Consider the following 8,507-nt stretch of genomic DNA (forward strand, 5'->3'; position numbering starts at 1 on the left):
TATTCACTGAAAAAAACATAGGTTTCAGGCACGTTATAGTTAGAAATTAGCATTTAAAAGACCTTAGAAATTCACTTAAAAAGCCATAGGTTTCAGGCACGTTATAGTTAAAAATTAGCATTTAAAAAACCTTAGAAATTCACTGAAAAAAAACATAGGTTTCAGGGGCTTTATAGTTAGTTGGACATTTCACTCGTACAAAACCATAGAAATTCCCCCATTATAGTTAGTTCAGCTAACTATAACTTGCGCGCCCGCAATGCACTGCTGATGACGTCACATATTACATCACTTACGACATGGTCAGTGACATCACTCATGACATCACTGATGACATCTCAAATGACGTCACTGATGACATCACTGATAACATCATCCAGTGAATGTGTGTTTTTCTGAAAATTAAATATGTTTTCTATATGTATATCTAAAGGTCAATGGAAGAATAAATGGGTATATAAGTGTCTAAATGGATGATTTTCTTTTGTAAAATTGTATAACTGACTGATTAAGTGTATCTTAGTGAATACATGGGTTAGTGAGTAATGTTTAAATATGTAAATATCTGTATCAGTCTCTCACTTTGTGTATAAGTGGTTGCATGGGTTGGTGAGTGGCTACATGAGTGTCTATATGGGTTATTAGTTGGTTTTTTGAGTATCAGTATGAGTGTCTGAGTGTCTGTATGGTTCGGTGGGAGGTATTACTTAGTGCATAGATGCATGAATGAGTGACTTACTGTTTGTATTGCCCTGATAGAAGATATTTAGGTTTTGCCAGAGAACAGAGTATTAGAGGAAGACCATATATCATGTACGGAGAAAAGAGAAAAATGTATTTTTTGCAGAAAATTAAGAATTATTTCAAAAAGGATAAACCCGTTAAAACAAGAGAAGGAATTATTATTCCACCACCTAAAACGCCTGCATCATACATGATGATAGAAAGAGGCTACGACACTTGTGTATGGCTAGAAAATTTGATAGAGTACACAAAAGATGATGGTATATTGGGATTTTCAGAATATGGTACATTTAATGGTAGAATTTTGCACAATTTACGAACCTGTATGAATGAATTAGACCCTAGTCCGAGATTAATGCAGTATGAAGCCTTAGAGGAGTGGGGGACTGAGGCTTTTGAGTGAGACAGACCACGATGTGACAGGAATTTAAGTACATTTTACCCTAGATTTCCCAGAGAGACAAGAGATAAGCATATGAAACAATGGAGACAGTCTATGTTTTTGGGAGGATTATATCCTGTATTTACCACAGAAGAAACGACCGGAAGTAAAAGTACAGAGAAAACAAAACATCTAATGATTAGTAGTGGTAATTCAGAAGATGATTATTTTGAGGATTTATTAATGAAAAATCCACCACCTTATCGGGAAGAAACAAATAGAGTTACCCCTAGTGCTCCGTTCTTAAAACCACCTTTGGATCTGCAGATTGTACATGAGACCACAATAGAAAAGGTACTACAAGAAAAGGAAAGAGAAGCAATAAACAAACAGAGAAGTGAATTAATTCAGAAAAGAACCCAACTGAATACAAGTCCAGAAGCCCTAACGAAACCAGTAATTATAGGTCCCGTTGTTCTCTTATATGGAGATAAACAACTCAGCCCTAAAACTCCTGTTCTGACTACACCCATAGTACAACCCAGAAAAGAAAATATAATAATTGATTACCAGGCAAGGGAGTGTGAGTCAGTGATTTCATTAATGGATTTGCCTATAAGAGAACCAATAAGAGAGCCAATAAATGATTCATTCAGAAAAGTTACTCCTGGGTGCTCTAGAAAAGTACAGATTGAAACCTCCACAGGAACAAGAAGTGCTACTGTGGTAACCCCTGAAGAAATAAAAAGATGGACACGAGATATAGAAAAGCCAAAATCTCAGACAGATGTATTAAACATATTTAAATTAAGGGTAGAATTTGAATAAATGATAGCTGGAAATGTAGGATTAGACAGACTGAATACATTCAGTGAAGAAGAGTTGTTATTCATATGCAGAAGTATCACTCGAAATACAAAAATATTTAATGAGAAATTCATTAATTTGGCTTTAGAAATGGGAATTGACATAGGTACATCTAAAGTATTACAGAAACCTTACAGAGCTGAATTTTCTGACAAGGATTTAGAAAACATGAATGTGTCAGGACGAAAGTTGCAGATAAAAGAATTATTGTCATTGTTACAAAAATGGGGAGACTTTGACAGATGGAAAGCTAGATGGACGAAGAAAAAGGAGGAAGCACAGGCAACACGAACTGCATCTCAGTATCTAATGAAAGAAACAGAAAAAGTTGAGAGGTTGTGTCCAACGAGAGAAGTTCGAGGAGGAGTTTATGTACATGTTTCATGGTCCTGACAGGATATTTTATCATTCACAAATGACTTCCCAAAACTCAGAGAAAAACATGTAGAATGGTACAGGCAAGTTGAAAGGTTTGTGTAGGTTTCAAAAGTACTGCTAAAAGATTTAGATGGTTTGTTTGATATAGTTGTCCCTGCAGATTTATGGACAGAATGTAAAATTACAGTAGATTTGCCAAATGATTAATACCCTGGAGATCCAAAGACAGGAGCTCCGTCAGATGATGTATTGAAAATATATAATCAGGTAATAAACTACTTAAAGGGAAAGGTACCCCCAAAAGAGACAGATTGAACTAAAATAGACAGAACAACCCAAGACAAGGATGAATCAGTACATGAATATTATGAGCGTCTTCTGCAGGTGTTCAAGCAGTATAGTGGGTTGGAAAATATTGATAATAAGGACATGACACATTTAATATATAATTTTGTGTCCGGACTAATCCCAGAAATATCTCGAATGATTAAAGAGCATAAATTATGTTGGCAGGCAAAGCCTATCGATGAAATTCTCAAGTATGCAAAATATTGTGGGGATGAAATAGATAATAGGCGAAATAAATTAGAAGAAAAAGTAATGTGGGCTCAAGTAAAATTGGCAGAACAGCAGGAACTCCAGTTAAGTCAGCAGGCAAATAACCAAAGAAAAGGGGAAGGTCAAGGTGAAGGCAGTGGAGGCAAGCCAAGAGGGAGAATGCGGTACAAAAGGGGGGTGGTGATGGACGGAGCATCCGAACCAATCAAACTCTCACACCCAGTCAACAGATCTGGGTTCAATCCATCACCGTTCTTTAGCCCACTCTGCCACCCCAGTTCAGACATGGCCATATGCAAATCAGTCTGACCCTGTGCCTCATGGGAACAGTCCAGCCCGAACTGCCAAGCCATGCCTTCCCTGGACCGGATTCAAGCTTCCTAGGATCGGTTTCTGGCATTACAGCCGCCTTCAGCCAGGCTTGCTTGAATCCAGTGGCAAAGTGAGCAAGGGACTCACGTCTGAGCACACCCCGCCAACTTATGGCAAACAAAGCGGTACAAAAGGAGGGTGGTGATGGATGGAGCATCCGAACCAATCAAACACTCACACCCAGTCAATAGATCTGGGTTTAATCCATCACCGTTCTTTAGCCCTCTCTGCCACCCCAGTTCACACATGGCCATATGTAAATCAGTCTGACCCTGTGCCTCATGGGAACAGTCCAGCCCGAACTGCCAAGCCATGCCTTCCCTGGACCGGATTCAAGCTTCCTAGGACCGGTTTCTGGCATTACAGCCGCCTTCAGCCAGGCTTGCTTGAATCCAGTGGCAAAGTGAGCAAGGGACTCACGTCTGAGCACACCCCGCCAACTTATGGCGAACAAAGCGGTACAAAACGAGGGTGGTGATGGATGGAGCATCCGAACCAATCAAACACTCACACCCAGTCAACAGATCTGGGTTTAATCCATCACCGTTCTTTAGCCCTCTCTGCCATTCCAGTTCACACATGGCCATATGCAAATCAGTCTGACCCTGTGCCTCATGGGAACAGTCCAGCCCGAACTGCCAAGCCATGCCTTCCCTGGATCGGATTGAAGCTTCCTAGGACCGGTTTCTGGCATTACAGCCGTCTTCAGCCAGGCTTGCTTGAATCCAGTGGCAAAGTGAGCAAGTCACGTCTGAGCACACCCCGCCAACTTATGGCGAACAAAGCGGTACAAAAGGGGGAATGAGCAAAGAAGAGGCAAAGATAAAGTTTCCCTGTCACGGGTACGGAAAATTGGGGCATTGGAAAAACGCTTGTAAATTAATAACGAATAATAATGATCAAACTCAAAATTTAAATCCACAGACACAGAATGAGGTGTCAATGAGGCAACTGCAACAGGTGATAAAGAATCAGTTACCACCTGCCCCTATGCCAGATTTTGTGAGTCAAGCCAAATACAGTGTGGACATCGGATTCCGGGAGAAAAGTGGTATGAAAAATACGGTAACACCACAGTTTCTTTTGCAGGACACATTTTTTGAAAACAAGTCATATAGACGGTGCCAGAGAGGGGGGAGGAGAGGAATGCTTACTTGGCGCATCCTTACCGGTAGATCAGTCAGGTCTTTACATAGAAGGCAAGTTTGAGGGAAATGACATCACATTTTTGTTGGACACTAATGCTACCCGTTCTACTGTGAGAACAGCAGACATCCCAAACCTACCCGTCTCGGGAGAAGCGATCCAAGTAGTGGGCGTATCTAATAAACAGATTAGGACCTCTGTTACAGAACCAATGGAGGTACATATTGGCAATTTTAAAGAGATGCACACATTTGTTGTGTGCGACTCCAGTCCTGTAAACCTGCTAGGAAGGGATTTATTGTGCAAAATGAATTGCACAATTTTTTGCACACCAAATGGTGTTGAGATTCAGTCTCCGGATGAAGATGGAGTGTATATAATCATGTTAGCTAAACAGGAGACTGTAACTAAAAAGATTACCCTAAAAGATTTACCAAAATAGCTTCAAAATACCGTAAACCCTGATGTGTGGGATTTTTCAGGGAAAGAAGTAGGATTAATGACAAATGTCGATCCAGTAAAAGTGACGGTAAAAGAAGGTGCAGGTTACTCAAATATCCCACAGTACAAAATGAGTCCGGAAATAAAAGCAGGTGTTGCAGCAGAGACGGAGCGTTTGGTTGAACAAGGCATTCTAAAAGAAATAATGAGCAGTCCATGTAATTACCCTATAATTGGCATAAAGAAACCAAGCGGGAAATATAGGGTAGTTCAAGACCTGCATAAAATAAATAAAATTGTTGTCCCATGTTGCCCAGTAGTACCGAATCCAGCAGCGATTCTGTATCAGATTCCATGGAGTGCAGGATGGTTTGCTGTAATTGATTTATGCCATGCCTTCTGCTCCATCCCATTGCATCCAGACAGTAAATTTTTATTTTCGTTTAAATTTGATGAGCATGTTTACGTTTGGAATCATGTACCTCAGGGGTACACTGAAAGTCAATCGATCTTTAACCAGATTTTGAAAAAATTTCTTGAATCCTTGGTGCTGCCTGGACAGTCTGTTTTGGTGCAGTACATAGACGACTTACTGATTGCGTCTAAGACTCAAAGTGACTGCATTATTGATACAATTGCATTACTGAATCATTTAGCTGAAGGAGGACATAAAGTGTCACCTGAAAAATTGCAATTTTGTACCACATTGGTCAAATATCTGGGACAATGAAAGAATGAAAATAATAAGAAACAAGAAATTACCTCAGACACAGAAAGAAATCAGGATGTTTCTCAGAGTGGTAGGTTACTGCAGGCAGTTGATTGTGCGATATGCAGTGCTAGCTAAGCATTTGATTCAACTGACAAAGAAACGAGCAACAGATCCAGTGGAATGGGATAATGAAAGCATGACAGCTTTTCTAAAATTACACAACTGTCTATGCAAAGCTCCTGCATTAGGCACGCCAGATTATTCAAAAGAATTTGCACTATTCTGTGATGCAAGAGAAAATTGTGCTCTTTCAGTTCGAACCCAGACACATGGCCTAATGCGACGTCCTGTGGCATACTTTTCTGCCACACTGGACCAGTAGCATCAGCATTGCCAGCATGTTTACAATCTGTAGCTGCAACTTGCATGAGTCTTGAACAAAGTGAATCCATTGTAACGGGACACCCTGTGACAGTGTATGTCTCACATGCAGTTGTGATTTTGCTGACGTGAACTCGCACACAGTACCTTACCCCAAGTCGGCTAACTAAGTACGAGCGAGTTATACTAGGTGCAGAAAATGTGACAATAGTCAGATGAACTGTTCTAAACCCTGCAACCCTGTTGCCTAAGTCACATTTTGAAGAGGTAAAGGAGGAAGTCGAACATGATTGTTTTTAACCAGAATACACCAAAGCACACCAGATCGTTATAACTATTATCCAAAGGACAATGAATAAATCAGAGAGAAAACATTTAGTTTTTATTACATTATATATATCCTTTTGCCACAGATCAATGTCCTTTTAGTTTGCAAAGAGTCTTTTATCAGGTTCTTTCTATTCGCTTCATTTCACTTCTTAAAACATGGAGAACAACAGTCACTGATGTACGTTTCTCAAGGCTCAAGTTATATAAATATATTCGTTTCCAGTATAGTATCCCTGATATTATTTAGATTAACTCTGTTATGATTTTTTCCGAACATGTATGTGGGGCGTAGTACCAACCCAATGGCAGTAGTAATTCTTGGAAGATCTATCTCCTTTCCAACAGATTCCTCACAAACAAACCGCTTACAGTTAGATGCATCAAGCGAAATACCGTTCGCAAAGGGGCAGATTCTGAGAATCTGCCCCTTTGCGAACGGTATTTCGCTTGATGCATCTAACTGTAAGCGGTTTGTTTGTGACCGGTATTTATGCATTTGGGATGCATCATCCCAAATGCATCAATCGCTATTTGCGATTGTATTTAAGGAATCTCAAATTAAGATTCCTTAAATGCAGCTTCGCTGATAGGGGTCGCTATTTACCGTGAAATCAAACTTCATGGTAAATAGCGAAAACTGTGAAAAATGCACTAAAGTGCATCTTTCAAAGTTGTATGTTACACACACACATGTCCTTGGGACATGTGTGTGCGCAATACCAGTGTCCAGGTCAATTTAAGGGGTGCAACAGGGTGTCCTTTGGACACCCGTCACCCTTGAAATCGCATTCTCAAATTGTGATTAGCTAATTGCTAATCGCAAATTGAGAATTCCTCCCCATTCATTCCTATGGCCCATGGAAATCAATGAGATGTCATTCCTTATTTGTGAATCGCACTCTGCGAGTCGCAGATAAGGAATATTTAGGAATTGCTAATATTTTAGCAAATCCTACGTGCATCTGATTTTGCAAGTCCCTAAATGCGAATCCTTAAACTTCGCAATTAAGGACTCGCAAAATCGAACGTTGATGCATCTAGCAGTTAGTTCTTTGTTTCGGACCTTGATACGTCCTCTCTTTGTCTTTTCGTCTTAACCGTTCCTCATGACCGGCAGTAATGTAAGTCAAACATGATTTGTTAGGTTGTCAGTAGCACAAGAATATAAGAAACACCACTAACCTTTCTCTTGTGACCAGCAGAGATGATGGTAGTTGTTAATCCCCCAATTCCCTTGAACGCAAACCCCTGAAGAGGAAGGGAATCCTGCTGCGTGAGATCGTGCCCAGGGGAAAAAGGGAAGAGGATAAAATAACAAACTTGCTGTAAGCGCTCTGGTCTCTTCAGGGTCTGGTCTAGGAGACTGTACCGCACCCGTATGGATGTGACACTGCAGGACAGGAGGAAAACACAACAATTATGAGGAGATCACTCTAATGTCAGACAGGTTCTAAATAGATTTCTCTACACCCACTCACCAGAAGTTCTGCAGCTAAGATACAAAATAGGAAGGCAATGAGACGTTCAAGACTAGAGAGGTACATTACTAGTAGGAACCCAGGAACAAGGGAAAACGAACGTCTTAAATTCAATGTAGAGAAAAACAAAACAAAATGACTGTTGAATTCACAGCAACTCAAGTAGTTCCATGTACACACTGCACATAGTTATAAATCAAAAACACTCTTCTTGTGAATATCCACGGTGTATTCCCTGTATTGTAAAATGCCCTAGGAATACGGAGTGAATGTCAAAAAGCAAACAAGGTCCAGCTCACAGACCCATAAGTACACTGCAAGCCTGTGCTGGAAAGAAAATGTCATTACAAAAAAGGTCATTTAGATCAGAATCACAGAGTCGAGAAACAAGAGGTTAGGGGCTGACACAAGTTTCTCAAAATAACAGACAGCCAAATGTCGCGGTGCAGAAGTAAAGCGCTCCGGCGCGTCTTTTGCAACTGCAGAGTTTGAAAAGAATAGAAAACCTGAGTCGCGGCAATGTAGAAAGCGCTCTGGCGCTTCTTTGGAGTTACCGTGGCTCTGACAAGCAGGAAAACAACGGCAAAGCTTACATGAAGGAGGCGCACCAGCGCTCCTTCCGAAAATACCTGGACACCCAAAGAACCTCTCCAGAGAGTTCAGGAAGCGGGCAAGACTCGGTCCTTGGGAAGAATCAGGAACGATGCGGAACTGCTTC

At 40.7% G+C, this 8,507-nt stretch overlaps 1 protein-coding gene across 1 annotated transcript in view; it reads right to left on the reverse strand.

Annotated features, from left to right (window-relative positions):
* GALK2 (galactokinase 2) overlaps positions 1-7,515 on the reverse strand; it is a 1,491,044-nt gene extending 1,483,529 nt beyond the window's left edge. Inside the window, exon 1 of the mRNA XM_078684791.1 lies at positions 7,494-7,515. The gene's annotated coding sequence lies outside the window, so the exon portion shown is untranslated. The remainder of the gene's footprint in view (positions 1-7,493) is intronic.
* Between the last annotated feature and the right edge of the window lie 992 nt (positions 7,516-8,507).

Source organism: Lissotriton helveticus, chromosome 3_2 (assembly GCF_964261635.1).
Source record: "Lissotriton helveticus chromosome 3_2, aLisHel1.1, whole genome shotgun sequence".
NCBI lineage: Eukaryota > Metazoa > Chordata > Amphibia > Caudata > Salamandridae > Lissotriton > Lissotriton helveticus.